We start from the raw sequence: 26,998 nt of genomic DNA, 5'->3' as shown, positions 1-26,998 counted from the left end.
AAAGCAACGCTGATGTACAGATAAGTAAGCTGGGCTGAGTTGAGTGGGGGAAGGAGAGGGATGGTGCTGGGATGCCAGAATCACTGTTGAGCCCTCTTGAAGTGCCATGGGCTAGTCGACGAAACACAGAGGACAGAGGGTGCCCACTTGAAGACTCCAGAGATGTACCCTACTTAGCTCAATCCAGACGGTTGTCATGCTGATGCGCTGGGGAGACCGCGATGTGGTTGATCCCCCGAGCCAGAATCGCAGCCGTTGCGTGTGCTGATGCTCTGGGGAGGCAAAATAAGCTGATCCCTGGAGCGAGCATTACACTTCAGCCATCAACACCAGGCAGAAGGATATCTAAATCATCCGATGGAATGCAAATGGATGGTGATGCAGATGGATCACATTAGTTTACTGTAAAGCTATGTCTTAGTTGGTGCTTGTCTTGGCGAGAGCAGTATGAAGTTTTAACATCTACGGAAATCACTTATTTTTTAAATTTCTTATTTTAGAAAAGTTTCTACTTTAAACACTGTTTTACCTTTTTTAAAATATGAATAATTCCAGTTGAGAAAAGAACGGCAAATTCAATATCCAATATATTATCTGATGCAGTAATGTGTTGCTTCATTTGAAATGAAAAGGTGTGTAGACTGTGTTGAACTATCTCGCTGGTACTTTCAAACAAATTTTTAAAAGTATTGCGCACAGAAACTGGCAGAATTCATGAAAGAAAGGTGGACATGGCAATCTTGCAAAAAGGTAGATTTAAAAAAATTATAATTATTATTAATTCTTTCAAACTGCAAAACTGCAGCTTGTAGAACAGGAAAGAGAACTCCACTAAAAACACCGGATCTAGAGTAGCTATCTGTAAAGTTACTACGTAGTGAGAGATTTAAACCCTTAGATCAGCATCTGGTTCGGGAGATACAATCTTCAATCCTGTCCCGGCTGGAGCTCAACAGTCTGAGAGAGGTTAACACCTCCCAGACACATTTCCAATCCTTTAATTGAAAGCTTAATCCTCAATATAGTGTGTGCCTGATAATACCAGTGATCTAGAGGCCAAGTGTGAATTAAATTCATATTCTTCTTTTAGAGCAAGATTAAGGTGAGCCAGTATTTCCGAACCCAGTGACACAGACCATGATCACAAGAGCCAGTATACCTCACCTGGTAAGCCCACTTTTATAAAATATAGTGAAATGTGAGAAGGGACAACCGATCTTTCTTTGCTTTCTAAGCTTGAGAATTGAGAAAACACAGTCAGTAACTGGTTCATTATTTGTATATAATGCGGAATACTATTATTTGTAATGCAAGGTAAATTGTATGCATCCTATATACAAGTCAACATACCATTGAACTACGTGGATTGAACAAACTTTTGTTAATCAAGGATTTAACATCTACTTTAATTGTATAGGCCTTTACTGACTAATAAAATTTGGTTTTAAAATTAAAGTTCATTTATTGGGCTTCACTAACTTCGCTGTGGTAGTTTCTTACTAAATACTGTGTGTAGCTTATTGTCCGGAGCCAACATCGTTGTTACCTGCCAATAATCGAATTTGTTTTAAAACGCTAACTTCAGACAGCTGATCCAGTGAAATCTTATTGGCATTCCCTATCTGATTTCTAAAGGCTTTCCTTATCAGTTTTATCACAACTGGATCTTAATGATCTTAATGCTTCGTCTCTTGAAATGTACACGTTTTTAGTATATGTAGTAATGCCATTAAAGTGGTCAATAAATCATCCTTGAAGAATTAATAGTAATTTAAAGAGTGGTGGTCTTTAGATCCACCACTGTTTAGATCATTAAAATAGAACCCACTGCCATAAAAGCGTCTAAAGTCCTATTACAGTAGAGAGTCAATTATCCAAACTAATTGGGACTGATACTAGTTCACATAATCGATTTGTATGGATAATCATACAGGTATTAATAAATATTACTGTACCTTTAATAATGTATAGAATAAAGTTAACAAAAACAAGTACTACCTACAGATGATATAAATCTAGTAATATAGCTAGTAATCTATCCTATTACATTAAGTATACAAAATTACAAAGCTTTACAAATCATTAAGTTAATGCAATTCAATAAAACTTCAACAACTACAGTTAAGGTAATGAAATACTTTAAAAAATTAAACGTACCATATACCAAACTTTGAAAATCATCAAAGAATACAATTCAGTACACCTTTGACACATTACAGAACTTCAGGAATCATTAAACTTCAAAAAATCAGTAGAATGTTACTTTGATAAGGCATTGTAATAATGTGCAATTGAAATGAATAAAATAAAATTTCTGAGCTGCTCAATAACATAGACAAGATCTCCAGCCCTTACTGACGAAATAGAAGAAAAATCAAGAAAGAGGTGACTGTTGCAGTTAAGCAAATTAAAACAATTTAAAGCACACAATGCTCCATCTAAGGTTTTGGTGGTCTGAATAATTCTGTAACTTTCATTTTCCTCAGTCTGCTGCTCCTTTTTTTGGCAGCTAAAAGTTTTAGCAGCAGCTGTGTGGGTAATACACCACATGTAATTCATCACGTGATTACAGGTGCGTTCGGTTCATTAGACAGTGCGGTTGATTAAAGATCGGATAATTGACGCTACCAGCTTTTTATAAAGAAATGCTGAAGATTCCAAATGCTGAAGATTTGTTTTCTCATCCTTTCACAGACATAGTCCTACGACACCAGAAGGAGATCGAACAGATGGATAGCTTCCGTGACCAGCTGGGGGAAGACTGGCTGCGTTATAAACACCACCTGGAGGAGGCAAGTGAGGCACAGCCCAAAGCAGGCCCAAGCAGCGGCTCCCTTGCAGTATCCGGCCACAACCCAGCTGACATCAGAACCTGGAGAACCTAAGGTAGCCTAAGGTAGAGGAAGGTGAGGCTACCCTGGAGTGTGAGGAACATAGCCAGGAAGGGGTAGAGTCTGTTCTTGAGGGCTCAGACCCTACCCTTGAAGAGTGTGTCCAGGAATTTGAGAGAGAGGCGATGACTGAAAAAAGAAGAGAGGAGGAGGAGGAGGAGGAAGAAGATGAAGAGGATAATTTAGAAGGCAAGGAGAATTCTAGCTCCTGAATTTTCAGAAATTACCACTAGGGGTATAAGGACCTCTAAGAATTACTACTAAGGGTGTCAGACCAAAATTTCCATCTCCTCTGCATCTTGTAAACCTATCCAAAATCACACTTGCAAAGGGGGAGAGAAATTACAAGTAGTCATTACTAAAACCAACTCACTTCATAAATTGGTTGAAAAATATAGTTTAAAAGAAACTGCAATAAGGAAACAAAACACACGTTTAGATATTATACTGGTAAGGTGGAGTCCCGATGCCTGTTTTGCACAGGGAGAGAACCAAAAAAGAACTATAAAAAATAGAGACACATGATTTTATATATATATATATATATATATATATATATATATATATATATATATATATATATATATATATATATTATACTCCTTGATTTTTTGAATGCCACAGACAATACTTTTAATTTTAAAAATGTTTGTATTGATGTGAGTTTTAATGGGAAAAGAAGCTATATCAATTTAATGTCTTAATCAAATGATGAAGTGTTGTTATCAAGCTCTCCTCACTCTTGCAGTGGATCTCTGCCACCCCCTGGTGGTAGGCGTTGTGCCCGATGGGGAGTTCCTGGAGTTGGGCGGCTCGCGACTCTTTCTCCTTGTGAAGCCTCGGCACGCTGTGGAGGTGGACCTGCAGAGTGCCAGGGTCTTAGCCCAGCTTGAACTCGACAGTCTGAGAGAGGTCAACACCTCCCAGGCCATCTGGAGAGAAAAGGTCAATGTGGTTCTGAATTTGTGAGGAGTTTGGATATTGGGACAGTGGCAGCAAAGTATGGGAGCTGTATTTTCTATTTGCAGTGAGAACATCCGCAGTGAATGTAATGCCTGTGAGTGAAATTGCCAGAATTCAATTCACTGTTGCATCTCCATGGCCTGAAACCATTGGCCACTCTCTTTGAGACTGCATTTAACGGTGCCCTGTTACATGTAGATAACTAATTTTCACTGAAATGAGACTAATAAATGGCCTTAGACAAGTTTGGCTTTAGACTCCTTTGAGTGGGCGGCAGGGAGGAAACTCTTCCATCACTGGAACTGCACTTCAGTTACGTCAGCAGGGACCGGCAGAGGCGGCGATATGTTATGCTGGATGAGAACCCACAGCAGGCCTTGCAGGTAAGTAATGACAGGCAGTGTGAGCGGCACAATCAGTGCTTTTGTTTTTTGGTTTTTCCTTTGTCATCATGTGGTTCTTGAGAAATATCAAGCTCTGTACTTGCTGTACTTACAACACAGGCCTTATAACAATTCATTCATTCGGTTTTTGCTAAGCCTGTTGATTTGTTGTTTTTCTTTAACTCAGCTTGGCTTTGAACTTGTTTTAAACCTGCCTGGAGAAGGTACTCAAACTGATTAGCGTTCCTCATTTCATTCAAATCATGTGAAAATGTGGCCTTTTAACTCTGCCAGCCCCACTTCCTGTCTATTTAAATGTGGTATCTCTGTGCTGAAAGCCAGGTAAGACAGATTGAGAGAAAATTGTAATGATTTAATATTGGAGCAACAAGCACTACTCAGAATTATGGCAAACTCCATAAAGTACCTGTAGCAAAGGAAATGAAATACATATTTAAATGACATTTGCTTAAACAAAGGCATTGGTTCAGTCAAAACTATGGCAGCATATGGCTATGGCTACGCCATGAACTTTGATTTAATTCAGGACAAAGGTATTACATGGTCTAGCAAGAGAGAGATTGTATGTATTTAATTTTACAAGAAGACTGCCAGTCACGCCACACCTATGTTAATACATTTTAATGGACTGGTTCAAAGTTGTTCTCGTCTCTTAGTATGTTAACAAACTATGAATGGTAAACAAAAATATCTCAAAATGATTGAACCTTACTTTACACTGATTTAACCTTACCAATTCAAGAGGAGCTCTGTTGCTGCAATACTGAAATGCATTCATGCAGTTTAGTTTGGCCATGTGTCTGATTTTTATGCTTTCTGATCTATGTCAGATGATTGAGCAGCGCATTCATATAGTGATACATGTGCATATATGGCTGCGGCATGTTAGTTTATTTTATGGTTTGCAACTATTTTTGCCTTGAAGAATATTACTGTTATTATAATAATTATAAAGTATTCTAAAGTAAGCTTCAGTATCATGTTTTTATAGTTGTTGCCAATACAAATTGGGAATCTGGTGTTACAGTTTTTCAGTGTTATTATTTATTTATTGCTTTTTTAGACCTTAACACAGGTATTCTCTAAGATTGCGGAGGAGAATGTGCAAAAGCTCTTGGAGCTAGAGCCTGAGTCTGTGCGCTTGCAGTGCCTGAAGTGTAAGCTGGAGTTCTCACCAGGAAAGCCTGAGGAGCAGAGGAGGCTCCACTCTCTCGACAAGGCCCGAGGGGAGGAGCTGGGGGAAGGGGCACAGACAGCTGGTAAGCAAGCTAGACTGTCTGGGGATCTTCCACTGCAATACCCTTTCTCCACTGGTGAGCTGTCACATACCGGATAACATATGGAAATGTTAAAACAACCTAGAATAGGCAGTACATGATGGAAAATGTGTGTAGTGGTATCAGGTTTCAGTAAAAACACATATAAAAAGGCCTACTGTTTAATTATGTAGGGATCCCTGAACTTGTGATGGTGGATAGCCAGCAGCCATGGAAACCAAACACCAAACTATTAAAACGATTATTATTTTTATAATTATTTTTAATGTTCTGTCTCTGAAAGTCAATCTGAGGCAACTCTCAATGGTGCTGATATGTGTAGTGGCTTGGTGATGTTGACTAATGTCCACATGCAAAGCAGGTTCTAATTCATGCCATTAGAGGTAAAAGACGTGAATATATCTGTTTCTTTTTTTACACTGGTGTACTTCTTGTGGTGTTTTCTTTTTAAGACAGCTACGGCAGTCTGGGTACAAGCAGGCTGGTCCAGCTTTCAGAGTGTCATCAGGTTAACCTAACTGATCAAATATAAGCCACTGCAATACCTATCGTCTTGTCCTACTTTCTGAAATAATTCACTAGTCGTTCATGCCTTTCTCCTGTGGAAGCTTGAGTTTAATAGTTACAAGTGAAATGAGTTCAGACGGACATTAATCAACATGACAGTACTTGACACCCTACAATTTGTCACAATCAGCAGAAAGACAGGCTGGGGGTTTTCAGGTCAGAATTGAGGTACAGAATATTGTTTACAGAGCTCTCAGGATGTCTACTGGCTCGGGTCTCGACTCTACCTTTCATGAGCACTGAATTAATAACAACCAAAGACAAAGAAACAGAAAAGACAGCCCCCAAATGAAAGCTGAGTAGAAGTAGCTTTGATTCACAGTATATGCAGAGCGGAATACATGCAAGAATTGCTTTATCAGGATAAGACACTCCAGGTAAAATGATGTAGACATTAATGAACGATCTGATAATGCTCTGAGGCTAAGGGTCGAGGTTGAGCTTCTATTGGCCCAGCAGGCTTGTTCCCAGCATTTGTGCTGTGAGCTTTGACATACAACACACAATCTTCATCCAGGTCTGTGAATTCAACAGCTTTACAAAATTAATATTTTATTAAAATGCTCCCTTGGTTTTAAAAGGGAGTATCTGCTGAGTTCACATGACCTTGCACTGTGGGAATTCTTTCTAGAGGATAGTGGATTCATACTACTGTATGTAAATCTGCTGCATAGTATTTACACAGGTATTATAACCAAGCCTTTTAAATCAATTTTCTTACTTTTTATAGGGTTGAAATAGATTCTCAAGTCACAATTTTGCTACTTTTCCAGACTTTCACTAAAAAGCCAAATAACTTTCTGTGCAGCTGTTGCTAGGACCACACCTACGCTTCAGTCTAAAGTAAAAATGAAGTAAACTTAAAATGATAGGGACTTGTGAGAATAATGTTGCGCAATAAGACATGAGAAAATGTTTTATTTTTTTTTTAATCATATCCTATCCATCTTATCTGAATTTTGCCCCCTTTTGATACGTGAAAAGTCAAATATATATTATATATATATATATATATAGATATATATATATATATATATATATATATATATATATATCTTAGGGGACTCTCGGTGAAAGTATATGATCCCAGAATCCTCCTCAACGTTGCTGTATGGTCAAGACTGCATAACAAAATCACCCTGAATAAATGAGAATACTAAATTTGATTAAACTAGTTAATTTTAGTCACAGGTTTTAGGAACGAAAGAAAAATCTGTCCGCTGGTTTTTCTGTGGAGCCTTCTAGGTTTCTAATGCACTAGAACGAGAATGCGCAACATGCCAGTTACCTTCAGCTGTGCTACAACGAGTAAAGGCAAGCTTTAGATATTGTAATTGCGATGAATCTTAAAGCCCCAATAAGATTTCCCCTGTTGAGCTTTGTTCACTTCACTTTATATTGAGCTTTTATTGTTTTATTGTGTGGGAGAGAAGGGGTGATTTGATGTAGGGGCTATCTAAAAATGTGTATTTGCTTTGAAGAGGCCACAGTGTGTATCTGTTCACGGAAAGCAGAGTTTCCTCAATTAAAAGCATTGTTCACACCCTTTAAAAGGCTCATGCTGCTTACTGCTGTTTGTCTGCATCTTGTAAAATAGATATGGAGCTGTTAACTTTTTGCTTTGAAGTTACCTCCCCATTACACACGGTTTAGGGTTTATTTTCTCTTCCCAAGCAAGTTGCCATTGTTTTCACTTAGGCAGTTATCTTAGAAAATCTATCATAGCCCAGACAAGAAAGTGGCAAATTTTAAAAGTAGGAACAAAATAAAACCCCAATTGTTGTCAACAAGTTTATATCACTGGTATCACCTGTATTTTGATAACAGCTCATCCAATTGTGATGAAACTTGGTGTAGACATTATTTAAATTTGATGAGACACTGCTTGACATTTGTTGTAAAAAGCTGTTTAACAGACTGGTACTTGATTGGCTAAATATTGGTCAATATTGGTACCTTAATTTTTAGAATATAGTGCACTCAAATTGAGGACATTTCTAAATACTGTGTACAGGTTTCATCTTGTATGCAAGATGTACACTATACTTTGGTAATATTAATAATAATCTTTATTTTTTATATAGCGCCTTTCATAGTGGACCACTATCACAAAGCGATTTACAAGATACGAGACTAGAGTGTGTGAACTATGCATCAGCTGCAGAGTCACTTACAACAACGTCTCACCCAAAAGACAGAGCACAAGGAGGTTAAGTGACTTGCTCAGGGTCACACAGAGTCAGTGGCTGAGCTGAGATTTGAACCTGGGGCCTCCTGATTACATGCCTGTTTCTTTAACCACTGGACCACACATCTTCTTGTATTCTATATAGTGATGTTTTTGATAGGCTAGTATACAATAATGTGCATTATATAAGATGTGCATATTACACAAGGGATGTGCAGTATATTTCTGTAATTCAATGTTTTATTTGCAGCTGTGGCAGTGGATTTATGTTGTTTTGCTGTCTTTCATTCCAGGCACAGCTCTTGTCTGCCCAGCATGCACCAGTGACCATGTGGTCCAGCTTGCCAGCCAATCAAAACATTGCACCAGCAGCCTAGTTCCAACCCTCTCAGAAAGGACTTCCAGCATGCTGCAGATCGCCTTTGTTGACAGCAACCCTCCCACAGAGGAGCAGGTCAGCAGTGAGGTGAGGGGAATAGGGATCACACAGGAAGTGGCTGAAAACTCATGTCAACAGTGTGAAAGCTGTCAAAGAAAAAAATGTACAAAAATTACTTAGTATTACAATTCATATAATTACTTAAACATAAGAAAATAAATGGTCCTTTCCACAAATAATTCTTGCCACATTACTATCAGCACAATGGAACCCGCCCTTAAAACTCATCATTTCCACCTGCAGCAGAGACTGCATTATTTTAAGAAGCACTACATGTTAAGAATTAAACTGATGCTTCTCTCCTTGTCTTTAGGGTGCTAGAGTTTGGACAGTCTCTCCCATGAGCAGCAGCCGTCGAGAAAACATCCCAGTTTTGGAGGATAACGGGACTGATGACGATACGTTGAAGATGAGTGAACACAGTAACGTAACTGAAACAGACTCATTTCTCACGGCTCGAAACCTAAGTTTGTACATCGGAGAGGAGAAAACGGTGACGGTGGAGATGGGGCAAGACGGATGGGGAGACGAGGGCCACGGGACTTCATTTAATAGCAGCGACACACAGCTAGCAAGTTTCAGCACAGCCGACTCCTCGACACCTGTGAACAAGAGGGGTTCCTTTACCAGCGGGACGCCGGGAGAGATCCTGTATAAAGGAGACCTGTGAACCTATAAAGGAGATCCTGTATAAAGAGTTTGGCTGGAAGCTATAGCTACAGCATGCTTGTGGTACCTAAACAACCTTCAGAATACGGGGAAGCGTCAAGTGAGGGTGAGGATTTTAAACTGGGAAACAGCCCCGAACTGGATCCTGACAGTTGGTTTAATACATGTGAAGCCAGATTCCAAGTGTAAAGTACTGTAACCCAGGCAGGCAGAAATGGTCTGTCACACTTACTCTAAAGTGGCTTCCGCTACTATGAGAAAATATTTACCACAGAAAGGATTCAGTGATAGATTACATAGCAAGCAGCTAGAAATTATGGACCTTTTACAAAATCTCAGTTCTAGATAATAGAACTCCATCCCTGTAATAAGTATATGTTAAGGGTATCACAAAACAGCTGACCTCAGAAATTGGTAGTTGACTAATTGTACATAACGTAATTATGAAATAATTATGAAGCGTGCAGTTTAAGATGGACACACTGGCAGTTGCAGTTGCAATCCATTAACATAGAAATCATTGAAAAGACAACAGAGACACATAACAAATAGTCATCTCCAAAAATAACAATAGTTATTACAGCCATTATATCATGTACAATGACATTTTAGAACATTAAATAAATGGTTATAGAAAAGTCCAAGCAGTTTTAAAATCTTGTACAACCAACAAAGTGTTATGAAATCATACACTCAGAGCACCAGACAAGTTCATGATTTATGAATATTTTGACTAGGTGACTGGTCAACCTATTTTCCTATTTTTACCTCATCTAGTCTTATTCTAGCCATTCCACCCTTAGAGCAGCTTAGCCAGTTAAAAAAAAAAAAAAAGATGAATGTGCAAAAACCACCTAAGTAACTTCCTTAATCCAAGTGTTTGAGCACGGCTAAGGTCAGTTGTGTTTGTTCTTCAATTAATCTTGCAGTTTATCATAGTTATTCTGCAGTTAATCAGACCTGCATTGCTGTTGCTTTGTTCAACAGATTACTTTTAGTTTTGCAGTGTATTTAATTGCTTGCCTGTGCTGTGTGGTGGTTAAAGATTAATCTGTGGCTCTGTGTTCCAGCTCAATACAACCTCTTCACAGAAGATTTCCAGAGAGTGGATCACAGGCTCAAGCTGTTCTTTGATGTTGAGGTGTTTGAAGAGAACACAGAGGAGCTGCAGTGTTTCCTGAAGGAACGTTTTACATACTGGGGTCTCTTTTTAAAGAGTGACAGATCTACATACCACCCAATGTCTGAAGAAAATGAGTTTGGTGTTCCCAGTGCACATTAACCCCTCGCCACACATTGGCTTATAGATGATAAAGGCAAACATGCTTGACTATAGCTATAGTGCTGTGGTTTAGGTTTTGTCCGTGAGTAGTACAACAAAAACATGTAATATCCTTTGACCACCTTGCTGAATAATTCTACCATTCATCTAAAAACCTGAGGATTTGTATAATGAACCATAGCAAACAAAACCTCAGTTGCAGTATCCACCCTTTCAGAAAATGTTAGTCAGTTACAGTCGCTTCTTTATTTTTGCTTCAGTAAAGACGACACATGTGTCTAGTCTTGTACCTTCACTCAGTCAGACTCGCATACCAATACAGAGAGCAGTTAAGTACCGTCAGATGGATTCAAGGGAGGTGTTAACTGCACAGCAGGACAGATTTGACATGTATTTGGTGCGTGTAACAGGAAAGAGACATTTATTAAGAATTGCTGTTACCTGGAAAACAAATAACATGCTATATATACTTACCAGGAACTGGTTTGTTCCAGTTATAGTCTTTTTGTCAGTTGATTGTTTTCTTTGTGCCAAAATAAGATGCAGTAGTGTGTACCTCATGCTTTTATAGCTTTCCGCTATTTGATGGGGTGTTATTCCCCATTGGAGCTCTATGTTCCACATTATGGACAAGTCAATATGTCCTCCACAAGCAGAAGTTATTGAGAGTATTGGAACCCTGTCCACCTTTCTGTGTCACATTTACATTCTTAGGGTCCTCAGTCAATAATATGTGACCCTTATGCTCTGATTGCATTAGTCTGTCATGCTCATGTATATATGTCACACTTTTTTTTTACTTTTCTAGAGTACTGCTATTCAGTTAAAACCATGTTATATATGAAGGAACTTGTACATGAATTTGCAGTTGGAGAGACTTCATGATTTATATCAAATTCATCAATCTGCCTCACCACACTCCCACTGCTTTCCTAAATTGATGGCATTTAAAGATCTTTTCTAATTTACGTGATGGAGAGAATGCAAGCGGGGGCTTGACAGAACAGTAAATGAAATGGGGAGGCTAATCTGTGTTGTGGAACGTTTATATTAGACGCAAATATGCAAGTAATGTTTCTGGACAAAACCCTATTTCATTTATCTCCCGTTTTTTAACCCCAGTTCATAACTTTTACAAAGGAATACTGTATAGCACTGCAGCAGAGGATTAGCTAACTTTATGAATATTCTGGTGAAGATAGATTAGTCATATAAATTAGAAACTGGAGCTCTCCGCAGCAAGTAAAAGTCAGTCCTGACCTTTGTCCCATCAAAATCTGTGGCAAAACCTCAAAATTGCTGTCCATCACCGTTCCCCAACTAACTTAACACAGCCTGAGCAATTTTGCAAGAAGGAATGGGTAAATATTGCTCCATCATGGTGTGCAAAGTTAATAGAGACTTATCTGAAAAGACTACTGGCTCAGATAGCTGCCAGAGGTGGTTCAACCAAGTATTGACCCAGGGGGGTGAATACTTAAAAAATGATGACATTTCAGTTTCAGATGACATTTCATCGATTTGGCAAAAAAATTAAAATCGAATACTAGCAAGCCTACATATATCCACACTACTTATATAATGCATGATCACACATTGAAACCATGTGAGTGCAATGCATTTAACAATCACATTTCTGAAAGGGATGCTTGCTTATTATTTAGGTAGCATGAATAGGGTACCATTATTATCACTGTGACAGGACGGCTGAGGGTGGTGACGTCAGACCAGAAGCAGGAACTACACAGACTCAGGTACATGGGTGCAAAGCGTACTCTTGCGTCATTTTTATTGAAACAAAAATAAATAAAATATGTAAACACAAAAACCCTGCTCACAGAACAAAATAAAGTTAAAAATAAATAAATAAATCACGAACACTAAAACAATAGACCTAAAGTCAGGCTGGGCAGTTACCTTCAATGATCCTTACTTTTTTTTTGTTTCATTTTATTCTCTGTTCTTCTCTCTCTTACTCCAAAACTCCACCTCGAACAAGGAGAGCTGCAGGTTTTTATATTGGTGACCATCTCCTGTTTAACAACAAATTTAATCAATTAGTTAAATAGGGAGATGGTCACCTTCTGCATGGGGTTTTTAATATTTGCATGGTCGACAGCAAATCTGTTTATATACTCTGAATGTAAAACTCCTTCTCAGCCTCCTATGAACATTAAAATCACTCTTCCCCTGTCCATATCAAATTAATTAATTTAAATGTCAGAAGTTTCCAATCCACATTTCCTATTGAAATACAGATATTTTTTTTGTAGAACAACTGCCAAGTCTGTTAAATCACTGTAATACCCCATAAAGAAGACTATTCTGCATAACTCCCACTCCTCCATAGCTGGGGGAGACAGAAAAAAAAACACAACTTTTTAGCCTGCGTAGGACTTTAAAGCAAAAAACAAAGAAGAGTCTTCTGTTTTCATGTGTAGATTAACAGAATGCCAATATATTCATTGCGTGAATGGGAAATTGAATCTAGTAATTCACATAGTCTATGCAGCCCCATAGGTGCCTTGATTTATATTTTGACTACAACATCATTAATCTAATTGTGAGTGTCTGTTTTGTGTTTCTGCAACTATCAATAGTGAAATATGGCGAACCAGAGGAGGTTTCTTCAATGCTGATCATATCAGACCACTGGATTTATGTCTTGGAAATCTTCTCAGAGATACAGTAAGTGCCACCTCTTTATCAATCTTTCCTGTCACATAGCAGTTGGATTTACAAGGTGGAGGAGGGCTTCTGGAACTACTTATTGATAGTAGTAAGAGCTAAGTAATTATTGGCAGTATGAGCTTCTCACAATGCCATACTGGGGGTGCCCTCTCTTAGGTACAGTGGCTTTCAAAAGTATTCACCCCCCTTGGACTTTTCCACATTATATTGTGTTACAACATGGAATCAAAATTGATTTAATTAGGAGTTTTTGCCACTGATCTACACAAAAAAGGTCCATATTGCCAAAGTGAAAAATAAAATGTACAAATTGTTCTAAATTAATTACAAATATAAAACAGAAAATAATTGATTGCATAAGTGTTCACCCCCTTTGCTATGACACACCTAAATAAGCTCTGGTGCAACCAATTGTCTTTAGAAGTCACATAATTAGTTGAATGGAGTCCACCTGTGTGCAGTTAAGGTGTTTCACATGATTTCAGATTAGTACATTTCCTAACAAAAACTACATCATGAAGACGAAGGAACGTTCAAAGCAAATTCTGAATAAAGTTCTTCAAAAGCACCAATCAGGGGTAGGATATAAGAACATTTCCAAGGCATTGAATATCCCCCGAAGCACAGTAAAGTCAATTTATTAAGAAATGGAGAGAATATGGCACAACTGTGAATCTGTCTAGAACCGGCCATCCTCAAAAACTGAGTATCCGGGCGAGAAGAGCACTAGTCAGGGAGGCCACCAAGAGGCCTATGGCAACTCTAAAGGAGATACAGTCTTCCACGGCTGAGCTGGGAGACACTGTGCATACGGCAACAATAGCACGAGTGCTTCACAAAACTGGCCTTTATGGGAGAGTGGCAAAAAGAAAGCCAAAAAAAAAAAGATTCTATGGTCTGATGAGACCAAAATAGAGCTTTTTGGCCTCAACGCTAAACGTTATGTTTGGCGCAAGCCTAACACCGCACATCATCCTGAGAACACCATCCCTGCCATGAAACATGGTGGTCACAGCATCATGCTATGGGGATGCTTCTCTGCGTCAGGGCCTGGAAAGCTCGTGAAGATAGAGGGCAAAATGGATGCAGCAAAGTACAGAGAAATCCTGAAGGAAAACCTGCTGAAGTCGGCAAGATACCTGGGACTTGGGAGAAGATTCATCTTCCAGCAAGACAATGACCCCAAACATACAGCCAAAGCCACACTGGAGTGGCTTAGAAACAAAAAGGTCAATGTATCCTGGAGTGGCCCAGTCAAAGCCCGGACCTCAATTCAATTGAGAATATGAGGAAAGAGTTGAAAATTGCTGTTCACCAAAGGTCCCCATCCAACTTGACGGAGCTTGAGCAATTTTGCAAAGAAGAAATGGGCAAAAATGGCAGTGTCCAGATGTGCAAAGCTGGTAGAGACTTATCCAAACAGACTCATGGCTGTAACTGCTGCCAAAGGTGCATCTACTAAGGGGGTGAATACTTACGCAGTCAATTATTTTCTGTTTTAGATTTGCAATTAATTTAGAACAATTTGTAGATTTTATTTTTCACTTTGACATTATGGATTTTATTTGTGTTGGTCAGTGGAAAAGCTCCTAATTAAATCCATTTTGATTCCATGTTGTAACACAATAAAATGTGGAAAAGTCTAAGGGGGTGAATACTTTTGAGAGCCACTGTACCTAACAAGAGAGGGCACCCCCGGAGTGGCATTGTGAGAAGCTTACTTTTTGTTTTTTTTAAGTTTTAATTCAGGATATAATTAGCTAAAAAAGGATTTCATATCATGACACAGCAGCAGCTTTTACTTTGGTCTTAAGATTATAATTTCCATTACATGAGAGTGGATTTTAAAACTTCATGCTGATTTGAACTCTGCTCTTGCCAAGATAAGCACCGACTAAGACATAGCTTTACAGTAATACTAATGTGATCCATTTGCGTCTCTATTCATTTGCGTTTCTTTCCATCTAATGATGCTAAAAAGGGATTTCATGTCATGACGCAGCAGCAGCTTTTATTTATATATTATAGTCTTACAAATATCTGAATATTCCAAATTGTAGTAGAAAATACATGGAAAAGAGCCAAAATATCCAACAGAAGAATAGAGAGCAGTGATAAGATTGACCACGCTTACAATAAGGATGGATTTTAAAACATTGGATGTTATGTATGATTCCAATAATGGAGTTATTGAACTTTGGAGAGCTCCTAGGACTGCACAGCTATTGTCATTAAGTGCTTGTGTTTCCTTGCAGAGGCCAGCCATCCAATTGGCTGCGGAAGCGCGAGAGCCATCGCATCTTAGAACTAAGCTACCTGGAGGTGGGGCTGGGGAGCCAGAGTATCAGAGCTGAGTTTGAGGACAGTGGAGCCGCCTACACGCTGCTGATCCGAGACAGGGAGAAGTGCAAGAGCTTCTTCAATCTGCATACAGGTAACAGTATGTGTAAAGTCACAACTAAATAGACACATCGGCAGGAAATAAGGTGTGGTGTCTTTTTTAAGAATACAAAGAAATAAACCAACTCCCAAGCAAATAAATGTCTGAAATCTTGAAGGCAGTTTATACTCACCCCCAAGTCGCACACAACCAGCCTTAAAGTTATAGCAATTATGTGACTTTCAACATGTCATTAAAAGTCACTTTTGTTAACAAAGGGTGTGGAAGTAAAAGGCCGTGGGGTTTGAGTTTTAAAAATGGGACAGGAGGCCAGTGAAGTACAAATTTAAACAAAGGATAACATAGCTATTTTTGATTTTTTTTCCAACACGGGTAGATGAATATCAAATCAAAATACTAGTACAGTATCTGAATATGATCAGGTAGAAGTTAAATAGACTATTTTGAAAGTGCAGGTCTGTGTCAGTTTCATCAAAATGATAGGCAGGCCCTTTGAAATATACAGGGCGGTGTTAGTTTCAAACAGTTGCTGGAGGCTAAGCTGTGCTGAGATTTAAAAAGTAAGCTTTATAATGCTGAATCTGTACTGTTTGTATATACAGTAGTAGGGTATACCTACTTGGAATTCCTATAAAAGTAAACAGGGCAGTCAGTTCCACTGTTATAAATTACTGAACAAGGCTGAACTCTAACACACAAATCAAACTGAATCAGAGCATTGGGATTTGTCTCTAATTTCACCATCATAGTAAAATAAAAAAGGAACATACAGTAAACTAGCAAAACTACAAAGACTGCTATTTTTGTAAAAGTAAACAAAAATTCTTATTGGTGAAGGGACTTCAGTTCTAGTTGGTATATCCATTGTTTGGTTGTTTTTTTTTTTATAGTCCGTTATTCAAAATTATGAAAAAACTGCACATAATAATGTTTTTCCTTAAACTTAATACTTAACTCTCCTGTAATCCTGCAAACATTTAAGGCACTGGTTAGGTTTTTTTTGCAGAATAATATTTAAAAATGTTGATAAGCAACTTTTTTTTAGCATTTTTTTAAAATTTCCTATACTTATTACAAACCGGTAAAAAAAAAAAAAAAAAAAAATACATTTAAAAAAAAGCAATTTTCTTTTTTTATATATACAAAAAAAAGTAGAAAGTTGAAGTTGCAAAAACACATGCAAACTTGTTGAACAGGAATAGGTTACCTATTGAGAGATCCGTCATGTGCAACAGCTAAGGTGAAGTCATTGGGGTTTTTTGGAAGAGGCTCTGCTTTTGCTTAATGATAATTGCTTTTCATTAGTCCTAGCTGTAATTTTTACAAGAGATGTTTGGTAATTGCACTAAAAAAGGGCAAGTTCATTCTCTTTTGAAGTGGAGACATGAAAGTGCCTGATTTCAGTATTGCATGTGCTTCTAGCAATACAGGGCTGTGTCCTCTACTCATCGGGATGGGCTGTATCCCACTGGCACTTATAGAAGGATTTAATATAATTAAGTTGTCTCCAGCCAATTTGAAAGAATCACAAATGGTATGTGTGTGTGGGCAGCTTTACTTTAGTGCTTTTTCTTCTTAAACTTATTCTTAAACTAAATGTCAACATTAAAACCCTGGGCTGAGCCTTTTTAAGATAAACATATGTGACTTATGCATGAGTGCCTCCATCATATCCCCTTCAGAGGGGATTTCATCACCAGTGGGGTATAAAATTGATATATTAAAAATACCTTATAATTGGTGATTAAAAAGTACTTTACATTTACTGCTGCGCAGTCCACAATACACCCTTCCAGTAAGATAAAAATGAGATACTTAAGTAAATGTTACTTGCACATTGTTTGCAATTCTGTTTTTACATTTATCTGACATTTTGAAAATGTGCAAGTAAGTTAAACAAGCAAAAGTACTGAACATTGCAAACTGTTCACACCCCATTATAGAAAAGGGGTTCTCAATATGTGTCTCTCAGGAAAGAGCCATTTCAATATCCTGTTAGATAGAGGTGAAATGGACACTTACTACCTATAACATTTCTAGAGCCTAGAACAATGCAAGTCCAAGAACTGTGAGCAGTTAAAAGTTGTGGCATCCTTTTCTGTTTATAATAGTCACACATTCAGTGTATGTGTGCAGTAATTTAAAACTAAATCATACAGAGGGTGTGTACAATTCAATCTGACTTTCTTTCTGTGTATCGTTTTAGAGTTCTGCATATAGTTAGACAACAGCCTGTTTCATCATGATACAATTTGAAAAGGACTTCCTTTAGCACAATCTTGTTTTATAAAGAATTGAGGAGACTCTAGGAAATCCTATCAACATTGTTTCTGTTAACAGCACTATGAAAAGGTTTATGTATCAAAAGCATTTGTTATAATGGTGCCTTTAAATTTCTGAATGCTTTAAACAAAACTGCCCAACCTTTTTGGCTAAAAGATTCATGCTGATGGCCAATATCATACAAAATGTTTACATTTCAGACTGATACCCAAAACAAGTTTACTCAAAGTATGCTGGTTCACAACTGTCTGTGGTGTTTTCTATCAACAGACTAACCATATTAATGGGTAATGTTTACACATAGTTGTGACAGGTATGGACTACCCCTTCCTAATTTACATTTATAGAAAATGAAGAGCAAATGTCTTCCCCAGTGTGACGTGGTACACCCTGCCCCTGTGTGTATTATATCATTTGTTGTATTATTATTTAAAGTGTATTGTTTATGTGTATAAAAACATGTTATTTTATTGTTAATTGTTTTTAAAGCATGGGTGGGGTTAAACTTCCACAACCATGCTAAACTCGTGCAGAATGTGACTGTCTCCAGATTGATTGATTTATTACTAATTTGGAGACGGTCACATGTGTATAAACCTGCAGCTTTGGATGATCGAGGTTACCATTCTGTGAGTGATGTTTTGCTTCGCTGTGTTTTTTTTAATATATTTATATATATATATATATATATATATATATATATATATATATATATATATATATATATATATATATATATATATATAAAAAAAAGCTCTGGTCTGGTCTAAACCATTAATTTTTCTTTAAAGCACAGTACAGCAAAGTCGTAGAATCACGCAACAATTACATTGAAATATAATTGAAATAGTCCATATCTGTACTTAGGCGACTTAGGTGGATGTCTATTATCTATTAGAAATGCCTTGTTAATGTCCAACACAAGTATAAGTTATACATAGTCAGTTATAAATAGTCAGTTATAAATGTTACTACACAAAAATATTTTGTAAAAATATTATATGTTCTGCAGTGGGGCATGGGCTTTTCGAAACAAAGTGATAATTTTCACCTAATTTAACTTTGCAGTTCAAGTGCAAGCAAGTCCTGTTCCTTTGAGGTTGATGTGATCCAGCTGCTGGAAAAGATTGATTGTCTCAAAGAAGCATCAATTGGGGATGAAGGACGATGTGTGCAGATGTCCCATTTTCTGTAAATAGACTATCAGTATGTCGGTTGTCTTGGGAATGTCAATATGTCCTAATTGATTGGTCCTCAATGCAGTTTTTTTTTCTAAACTCTTAATAGTAAGCAGATGCTTCATAACACAAAACTGCTATCAGAATTACAATTATTAGTGCTTGTCTATACTGATAGAACATCTGGGATGTTCTGTCATGACCACCTAACACAACACAGAGGTTGACATTTCTGGCACCAGAGCATCAATCCCTGTTGGCAGGTCCCCAATGTCATGGCCTTTGACCTCTAGAATAAAATGTTGATTTCCTTGGATCTAGATAAACTTTGTTGGGCAAACCAGGAAGTTGTCCAAGGTAGTGTTAAACACAGAAAGGATTGAATTTGAAGTGACCCTGTGCTTTTCTGTTTGTTTGTTTAATTGTCTTTGTTTTTGGATTCCCTAACCAAATCGTGTTTTCCACTACAGCAGCTACAGCTTCATAGCTCTGTGAGTGCAGCTGAGCCCTGACCTAAACATCTTCTTCAACTCAGTCTTGGGCCTCTCTCAACCAAGACAGCTAAATATGCTGAACTCTGCCCAATTGCATTCTGGTTTTGACGTGGACTGCTGATGTGTCCACTTGGGGCTAATTTAAGACCAACACACTATTTCCTGAGTTGAATTCGAACCCAGAGCCCCCCATAAGTAAAAGGCTTACAAGGTCTTACCACCTTCCTCCTGGTCCTGTAATACACCCCAGTGCAGAACATGCTTTTTGCCACCCAGGCCTTGATTGTGTACATAGTTTGGTTCTATTGTTTGTGCACAGTGATTGGGTCTATTGCCGCTTTCTTAACTAGATGTGGCTGACAGAATTGCTTGAAGATTAAAATAGTGAGTGGACTGGGAAGAAAACCACAGGGCTTTCTGACATGAACTTGGGGAAACACAATAAACACTTTATGGCATGTGTCTACTAATGCCAGGAAGGCATATGAATATATACAGTCAGCGTGTTTACAGGACATGAAGTTGAGCGCGAAGATGTGTGTCCCTCTTAGCAATTAGAAAGTTCAAATGTAACCTTAGAAAGTACAAGCTGTTTGGGGGGTTTAGAGGAACGAACTGTTTGTCTTTTGTCAAAGTAGATGCCATGCATTTGGTGAGATAATCTGTCATTTTATGTATTTATTTTTTTATTTTTGGTTGTCAGCAATGGTTTTTACCCTGGTTTTCTCCCCAATTTGGAATGCCCAATTATTATTTTTTATCCTGGTTCACCGCTGCAAACCCCCGGCGACTTGGGAAACAGAGGCTGGAACACGCATCCTCCAAAACGTGTTCCTGCCAATCCCTAATTTTTCACACTGTGGAGCTACAGCGAAGCCACAAGACCTATAGTGACGGAGGACAACACCGATCTGAATGGCTCCACTGCAGACCCGCAGGCACCCTATCAGCTACAGGGGTCGCTGGTGCGAGGTGAACTGTGGATTGCCCTGCCGACCAAAATCTCCCTACCCGTGCGGCGCTTGGCCAATTGTGTGCCGCCCCCTAGGAGATTGGCAGTGACATAGCCGGACTCTAACCTGCGATCTCCAGGCTATAGGGCGCATCCTGCACTCCATGCAAAGCACCTTTACTGGATGTGCCACTTGGGAGTTTCCAAGCTCCACTTTTTGAACTCAACAGAAAATGTTTGAATTTTCTGTTATTTGACTTTGATGATAAGTTAGCATCTCATATTATTCAGGAAATGAAAACTCTTATCAGAATATGCCAGGTAGGTAAAAGTATATAAAATGCCAGGGAGTGTCTTTTTTTTTTTTTTTTTTTGTGAAAGACATTTGTGAAATTTAACTCTGCTTTCATTTACATCAAATATTCTTCCTGTCCTCTAGGTATTATCCGTGGATTTGCCCCCAATTCTGACAGCAAACTGAAATCCATCTCAACCACAAGAGTCAATCCCCAGCACCATCTGTGGTAAAGATTTTGAACTGTTGAACAAACCCGTTTTATAGGACCCCCTGCAATATTTAGAAGAAATGCTACTTTACCTTTGCTGTATCCCACTTTATCTGCTTTGCAGCATTATATTCTTCAGTATAAACTGCTCAGGATCTTTCAGCCAATCAGAGCACACATGTTTCACCTTCTGTATTCAGCCAACAATCGCCACTTAACGGTCTTCTCTTCATCAGTGGTTTTCCTGTTTTCAGTGAAATTGACAATGTACTAAATAAAGGTTGGTAATGATTAGAAAACTAATACTGCAATATTTTTAACTTGTATATGAATAATAAAGCTGTGTATTTTACATTTATAGGACTGCAAGCATCTATGTATGGGTTATATCAGCACTTTCAGCTCGTAAACAGACCTCTGCTTTCAGCCTTGGTCCATTCACTTCTATGCGTGCCCATATTGTCCACATGCACAGACGTTCGCCGTCCTGTAACCCTATAGCATAATCCTGATTGTTTTTATAATTTTATTTCACATAGGGGAAAAATTTCTCAACTTTTACTTGAGCATTTGTGGGGAGAGAAATAAATTCTCTGATGAGAATTGCACTGCACCCAGATGCAATGCAACGCTTACTCCTGCAAATTTGTTTAGAAGAAAAATAGTGTTACTCCTGACGAACTTTCCTGACTAAGTCGGGGGGGGGGGAGAATATGCGTTTCTTGTAAACGCTGCAGGGGCTTATGTAACACTTTAAGGTTCCTTAAGCCATAATAATTACTACCAGTGGCAGTATTTGGAACCGCTTCTCTTTAGAGGACAAAACCCTACTTTGACGATCATTATTACAATATTATTGTTCACCAAAAAATATATTTTAAATTAAAGATATCATCTACATTTATTTTCATCACAAAATGAGTAATTGTTCTAGGATTTCAATGTCAGTTTAAGGGACGGGCAATGTGAAAATAAATACATTTCAAAAGCAAAAGGAAAAATAAAAATGCAACAGTTATAAATACAGAAAGCAAAAAAAAAATGTCATGCCTTATTACAGCACAATGGGAAAAAAAAAAAAAAATATATATATATATATATATATATATATATATATATATATATATATATATATATATATATATATATATATAGTGCCTTGCAAAAGTATTCAGACCCCTGACCAATTTTCTCATATTACCGAATTACAAATTGTACATTGAAATTTAATTCTGTTTGATATTTTATTTTTAAACACTGAAACTCAGAATCAATTATTGTAAGGTGACATTGGTTTTATGTTGGGAAATATTTTTAAGAAAAATAAAAAACTGAAATATCTTGCTTGCATAAGTATTCAACTCCTGTGCTGTGGAAGCTCCCAGTTTGCACCGATGAAAGAAATTGCCCTAACGAGGACACAATTACCTTACCATTGGCCTCTACCTGTGAACCATATATAAAACTAATAACAATCACAAAAAGGTAAAGTAAAAAAAAAACTGTTGATGTAATTGAGTTATTACTAACAGTTTGCTGAACAATTAGTCATTAATGTCTACTATATAAAGTTACATGACATTTGTTTAGATGATCCAGAATTTCAGATAAGTAGGTTTTAGATCATTCACTTTGCAGCTGTATTGTTCCGTATGTTGGAAATCTGTAGATTATCCCTTACTCCTGCTATCCTTTCACTGCTTACAGTCAGTGAATGATGTTGTGTTTTTGTTTCTATTTCCAGATTTCCAAGGATGAGAAGACATGGTGTCTGCAGACAGAGAGCCAGGATCTGCTGAAGGATCTTGTGGAGTGGGTCAAGACTCAATGGGAAGCCATGTTTGGAGTCAAACTCAACACCAACCTTCACGAAACAGGTTCCTAAGGAAACTGTCAATTTCAGCTTCCCAAAGATGTGTCATGCTTTTAAATCTAGAGGTTATAGTGATTCACAACGTTTTTTTTTTTTTTTTTTTACAAAGTGGGTTAACATTTGCTTTGTTGCATATTAATGGAGGATTTCTGTTAACATAAAGCTTATGGGAACAGTGCTTTACTGTTCTAACACCACTGTATGTACTACACACTGTTGCAAAGGTCTTGTAAGTGTGAAACTTTTGGAATAAAATATAGTCAAAGTGCTATAGAAATGGAAAAAACACTGGTATATTTTAGTAGAGGATTTCCAGTGCTTCATCCAGGGAAAGTTCCACTGTGCTGAAGGGCAGGGTGTCATACAATTAGCTTGCTAGTTCAAATCTAGTTTACATTGAGTTGGCCATCTTGGCTAGGGGCCCACAGGGAGTACTGGATTTGCATTAGTGCGCCTGTGGGTTGGTAGAAAATCATCTGGTCACAGTTCTCCTCCTTGCATCCAGGCAACAATTTCCCAAGCACAGCCCTTTGAAAAAGCTCCAACGTGCTGAAGGGCAGGGCGAGTCGTACAATTAGGAGCTTGCTAGTTGCATTGATTTCCCGATCTTGGGTGGGAACCCACAGGGAGTGCTGCCTTTGCATTGGTGCTCCTGCGAGTTGATGGAAAATCATCTGGTCATAGTTCTCCTCGTTGCATCCAGGCAACAATTTCCCAGACTGGGTCCTTGCATCCAGAGTTTAGTAGCTTGGTAACATTCATTGAGTAGCTTTGTCAAGAAAAGGCCGTCTCGTGATCTTTACTTCTCCTAATCGGTAGGTGGTCAGGCAAAATTGTTGTTTCAAATCCAGTAGAAAAACATGGGTAAATTAATTAATGATTGATAAATAAATAAATATTATAGCATGTTTTTTTTTACTTTGGTCAAAACATTTGTGTACCTGACCTGAATGTATGATTCAGTTTTTTGAAGTTCTATTAAAGCAGTTGTGATAATATGAGCTACAGGGTTTGCTACCAAAATCATTTCAATCCCCAGCTTCCATTTTGTCTTCTAAAGTAATTTTGAAGCAGGCCTCAGTGTCAATTCAAGACCCAAATAACCATTTTGTTTTTTTTTAGTGTTAGAGAAATAACCACACAGAACCACATATTGTCTGAGGTTCAAAAATAATAGTCATGGGGTTAGATTTGACTATGATATTCCCCCATCTGATTAATGACTTCGATCATGGATAAGATGTTGAAAAAACTAAATTTGCATAAATGTTATAATTTTTTATAAGTTGTTTTCACTAATTCTTAAATCCCATTTAACAAAAACACCTCAGGGAAAGGCTCCATTTCACGTTTGCTTAATGGAGTTCTGTAGGCCAGTGATGGTAATATAGAGTGTTAAAATATTGTTTCTTAGAATTTTGTTTTTTGGGGACCTCATGGAGTAGCTACACAAACAGAGCAGGGAAGTTTGATATAGTTATAAAAGTAGAGGTATTTCTGTTTTTGCAAAGGTCAGCACAAAAATGTTCCTATTTGTCTTCAGTTGACTCACCTAGCCCGAACACAGAGAAAATGGCCGCCAAGATGTTTCATTGGAAACTGAAAGGGAAACTAGAGGGCTATATCAAAAGCATTTATTTTGTTTTTAAAGAAGAGAAACAACGGTATCTATTACAAAATTAACAACTTCCAAAAAAACTGAATTAGATTTCTTATTTGTTATTTTCTAGTTTTATAATTTTTAATTAGTGTTTTTCTTCTTAAAATAACAACAACAACAACAAAACAACAACAACTGGTACAAGTTACACTTTGGATTAAATATCTTTGATAATAGTCTTTGGCAATATTTGGAAATATTATATTGTGAATCTGTAAATAAAAAAGTAAATAAAGAATATTTATTAAATATTAATATATGTCTTATATGTATGTATTTTATGAAATGGCAGTCGTAAAAAGTCTTTTTTTATTATTATTTTTCAGATTGTAACAATAAAAACAGACATTTTGTTCATTTGTGTGTTATGTTTAAATGGCAGTAACAGCTACAACTTTGACTTGGAAGCAGTTAAACTGTTTTAAAGTGTAACATTTTAAATGCAAACAAAAATTGTCACATTTTTGTTTTATTTGAATGTATTTTATTAACTGTTTGCATGCTGTTTGAGGTCTAGTGTCTCCATCCAGACTGATGGTTAATGTGCTTGATGGTTTGTATGGGTGTGCCAAAACTTGCCTATTCTCTAAGCATTGCCACTGTTTGTTTTTTGACATCTCTTCAGTTAAACAGTGCTTTAAAAAATTGGAATAAACTAATAAACCTTCCCCAAAAAGAAACCATTTAAACCATGAACTGCAAACTTGATTAAATTAATCAATATGGGATTTCTCTAACACGTAGGACAAGGTATGTTTTGAAATTAAAATTCATGCTTCCATGTATTTTTTTAAAACTGCACATTTGAGGAACAAAATTGCACAAGTGGGCCTACATACGATTGGATACACATAGAAAAAAAATAGCTAATTCCTACCAATATACCCAATGGTAGCTCCATTAAAAGTGAAACAACTTCCATAGTAACCCCCCCCCCCCCTTGTTCTTTAGAGTAGGATTGGGGGTTGATTGCCCATTTTACCTCAGACCCCTTAATTGCTTTCTAAATGTAGTTTCCCATTTATATAATAGTCCCTGTCTTCAGGTAAATACAAACATTAAAAGAACTTAATATCCCATCCAGTAATTCTGCTTTACAAGTGAATGGATAATATGTGGTGTAGTATTGCTTGGTAAATGGTGATAGTCCTGTCATCTATAGTCTGGTGCATCCATCTTACAAGTTTCATAGTAATACTCACTCAAGTGAAATCCCATACATCTACCATGTATCCTCGGTTAACCCGGGATTACCCCTACAACTAAGTGTAAATTGATCAAATAAATCCCTAAGCAGGTATATAGTTCCATGTACAGCATTTACAAAATTAATGTAAAATGTTTTCCTTTGTGTGTACAGGCCCTGTGCCGCTGGCTTTGAAATCTTTAACCCTGAGACTGTTGTGTCTGTAGGTGCATGAGTGACAGGGCTGGAAACTAAAACCCTCGCTGTAAGTATGTATGTAACAAATTCAATGTTTGTAAAAGGCAAGGGACCCACTGGAGACCAAATTAGTTATAAAAAACTGTAACTCGCACGTCAGTTTCAATTACTAATTACTTTACAAAGCACCCTGTTACAATGGTGTGTGATTGCTCTTTATTTGGCACTGAGAAAAAAAAGAAAATCCTGTGTCTACTGGTGTCTTTTTTATGTATGCAAGTCACAGAAGTCACAACACACTTAACACTTTTTATTTCTACACCATTTAGTTATTCCTTGAAACCTGGTTTGCCTGGTTCATCTCTAATGTATCAATTTTCAAGTTATATACAATGGCTTTCAAAAGTATTCACTCCCTTGGACTTTTCCACATTTTGTTGTGTTAAAACATAGAATCAAAATGGATTTAATTTGGAATTTTTGCCACTGATCAATACAAAAAAAGTCCATAATTACATCTAAATTAATTACAAATATAAAACAGAAAATAATCACAGTAACAGGCACTGAAATATCACATGGTGCATCAACGCTGCACGTTTGTGGATGAGAACAGTATTTTATATGTGTGTAAAAGCAAGCAGCTAAAAGAAATGATTGACATTTTACTATAAAGAAGCACACTTCTCTAGCTATGTATATTGTTGCAAAATAAACAATGGTGGCTGAATATGCCAAGTCGTCAGCATCAGTGATCATTATTGAGATTCACAATCCTGCAGTTTTTATATTTATTGCTTAGTTACTAAATAACAGGAAGAAGGGTAATTGAGACAAATTAAGCATAATTGTGAATGCACTGCAGTTTTTTTATTATGTGAAAGAAACAACCTGAA

The 26,998-nt window shown here is 37.4% G+C and overlaps 1 pseudogene; it reads left to right on the top strand.

Annotated features, from left to right (window-relative positions):
* The window catches only part of LOC121323067, a 44,496-nt pseudogene extending 19,557 nt beyond the window's left edge, over positions 1 to 24,939 (top strand).
* Positions 24,940 to 26,998: the final 2,059 nt, after the last annotated feature.

The sequence above is a fragment of the Polyodon spathula genome, chromosome 11, assembly GCF_017654505.1.
Source record: "Polyodon spathula isolate WHYD16114869_AA chromosome 11, ASM1765450v1, whole genome shotgun sequence".
Classification (NCBI taxonomy): domain Eukaryota; kingdom Metazoa; phylum Chordata; class Actinopteri; order Acipenseriformes; family Polyodontidae; genus Polyodon; species Polyodon spathula.
This window is presented reverse-complemented; position numbering and strand designations above follow the sequence as displayed.